Below are 3,251 nucleotides of genomic sequence, written 5' to 3' on the forward strand. Positions count from 1 at the left end.
ATCATCCAAAGTTAAGTCAGAGATCAAATTCATAAAATGATAAAGGTATGGGTATGGTTTCTAATATCAAATATAAAATGCTTCTCTGGAAAGTTTGTACAAGGATATACATGTTGACCAATATTTAAAAAACATGGAGGCTATTTTTACTGCAGTGAATCCTTGTATTCAAAAACAAGGTGACTTCAAACACAGTAATCTATAACCATTGTCCACCCACAAATTAAGATATATCATTGACATGGTGAGACCGTAAGAGACACATTGGTGCTACATGTACAACTTTCAACATAAAAAATAGGCCAAGATATCGCATCAGATATCCAAGGCTCCAAGCTTTTGAACAGCTCGCATTTAGTAACTAAATAGATCAACTTATACCATTCAATGGCATATTTCAATAATCCGACATCAAGGTGACAAAAATGACATTAATGTGATATTACAATATATCAAAATATATAAGCAGTCAACTGTAGTAAAAATACTGTCTTACCTAAAATAATTCCCTGAGCACCTCTGTAGTAAGAACTAGTTATTGTCCTAAACCTCTCCTGGCCAGCTGCAAAGCATTGTAAGTATTTATTATTTATTTATTTTTAAGGAAAGTGGCAGGAGCTCTGCCTTACATTGAAGTAAGGGGAAAAAAGAGACGAAGGTTTTGCCTTGATGGCAGGCACGCCTCAACAGGCTACAGTGCAACCACGAGCTCTTGAGAGATCCAACCCACAAATAAACATAAACAAAAAGCACACGATGGACTCCAAGTTTTTGGAATATTGAAAATATCAGAAAACAAGGTAACATAATTTATGCCGTTAATAGATAACTTAGAAACCTTCAAGTTCTAGCAGTAGTAGACAGAGGTAACATGGTGAAGCACCTAGATACCTTTGGGCAAAATGAGTTGGTGGGGCTAAACAAGAAAACTTTTAATAATATTGGAACGTAGGGTCACAATGATTTAGAGATGTGAGGGCTAACATGGCGAAAGTAGCCAAATATTTTAGGCACAAAGCAGCAATGTCGAGCTAAAATCTGTGAATAAGAAACCCCAATAGCCATGATGTAAGGACAGGCGTGGAAGAAGAAACCAAATATATTAGCTGAAAAGCAAACCTTGATTCTCAAACCACTAACAGTAATGATAGCAGAAAAGGGTGGAATTCTAAAATGAGTAAAAACAGAAGCATTTAGCAGCAAACATTGGAATGTCCAGCAAGTTCTGATGAAGATACCAAACTGCATGCAAAACAGCCTTGCTAGCATTGTGTATTCCCATAAAAAAATAGAGATATAATAACAAATAGTAAGTTTTTTTTTGCATAATCTAAGTTCTTACCAGTATCCCATATTGTCAACTTTAGTTTCTTTCCACCAACTGTAAGGAACTTGATTTTAAAATCCACACCTGGCAACAAGTAACACAATTCATACTTTTAATTAGATAAGAGTGTCACACACCAGAAGCATGCAATACAGAAAGATGCTATTACCAAACTGGAATCAAAGAGATGTCTTTGTTAAGATTGCAAAATAAGTTGTTAGTACATGAAAAGAAGTTTATTTGCGGGGAAGAATAAAACACATGCAAATAATACGTTCAACTCACATGTAAGTAATATGTTAACTCTTTTGTTAGAATTTTGTTGGCAGATGCCTACATCTCTTATATGTTCGCAAATTCTTATTGTTTTGGATAAATCAGGTCATGTTGAGCTTAAATGCTTGTTATTTGAAATCCATTGGTTCACTTTCATCAAAGTCATATACTTAGGGGGTGTTTGATTTCTAGGGACTAATTTTTAGTCCTTACATTTTACTCCATTTTAGTTCCAAAATTGCCAAATATAGAAACTAAAACTTTATTTTATTTTCTATATTTGGCAATTTATAGACTAAAATGGAATAAAATGAGGGACTAAACATTAGTCCCTAGAAACCAAACACCCCCTTATATGAACTTGTGGATTGCTTCGTCTTACTTAAAAAATAAACTTATGATGTGTTGCAGGAGTTGCTATTTTTGGGGGGCCTGTTGCACATGAAGTATTGTGCATTCCAGAAGCAAATTCATTCCATCATAAGGCTGCAACACCATCTAGTGGAGGTAGATAAGGCATCAAAACTGTATTTTTATTTGCAAATGCAGCAACAATATACTAATTTGATGTACTTTTTTCTAGGGTGTTCTGGACAAAGAAAGCTTGTACCTTAAAACAGGAGGATACAAGAAGCTGGAGTGGTTGTCTGAAGGCTTTTGAACTGCTTGAAGCATTAGTGTAGCTTTGGTACTTTTGTGACTGATCAACTCTGGAGCAGCTAGAGTGATATAGTTGTGGGCTTTTGAACAATAGTTGGAGTGATATGAAACATTAGTGATCTAGTTGTGAATGATATTATAATTGTGATACTTTTGTGAATATATAATTGTGGTGCTTTTGTGTTTATGTGATGGATCTATGACTGTGGTATACTGATTAACTGTGTATGTCTTTATGATTTGTGTATAAAAATTTATGATTTGTGATGCTTAATTAAATGTATATTATTATTAATAACAACTATAAAAGGGTGACTTTCTGTTGGTTGCTAAATGTATAGAATGGCGACTTACGGTTGGTTGCTAAATCTATAGTACAACAACCCACGGTTGGTCGCTAAATATACAATATTAGCAACGGACGGTCGGTCGCTAAAAAGATGTCGGTCGCTAAAGCCTTTAGCGACGGCACATACAGCGACCATCCTTATGGGTCGCTAAAAGTTTTTAGCGACCAACCGTAGGTCGCTGAAGGCCGTTTTAGCAACCAACCGTAGGTCGCTGTAAGTGAACCGTCGTGTAGTGTCACCTCATCTCCCTCGTGCGCGATCTTGAGCACGTCCCAAATCTCCTTGGCACTCTTCAACCCTTGCACCTTATTATACTCCTCTCGACATAGAGAGGCGAGGAGTATAGTAGTGGCTTGTGAGTTGAAGTGCCGGATTTGGGCGACCTCGTCCAAGTCGTAGCCTTCTCCCCCACAGATGGTACCTGTGCTCCAAACTCAACAATGTCCCATATGCTTGCGTGGAGTGAGGTTAGGTGATGCCTCATTTTATCACTCCACATACAATAGTCGTCACCATAAAAAACCGGTGGTTTGCCTAATGGGACGGAAAGTAAAGGAGTGCGTTTCGAAATGCGGGGATAGCATAGGGGGATCTTACTAAACTTCTTACGCTCATGGCGCTTAGAAGTGACGGACACA

At 37.2% G+C, this 3,251-nt stretch overlaps 1 long non-coding RNA gene across 1 annotated transcript; it reads right to left on the bottom strand.

Annotated features, from left to right (window-relative positions):
• Positions 1–366: 366 nt before the first annotated feature.
• Positions 367–1,771, bottom strand: LOC109943295 (uncharacterized). Its single transcript, XR_002265989.2, has 2 exons — positions 1,343–1,771; positions 367–562 (listed from the first exon to the last, which is right to left on the bottom strand). It is a non-coding gene; the product is annotated as an uncharacterized lncRNA (long non-coding RNA).
• Between the last annotated feature and the right edge of the window lie 1,480 nt (positions 1,772–3,251).

Source organism: Zea mays, chromosome 1, assembly GCF_902167145.1.
Source record: "Zea mays cultivar B73 chromosome 1, Zm-B73-REFERENCE-NAM-5.0, whole genome shotgun sequence".
In the NCBI taxonomy this organism is placed as follows: domain Eukaryota; kingdom Viridiplantae; phylum Streptophyta; class Magnoliopsida; order Poales; family Poaceae; genus Zea; species Zea mays.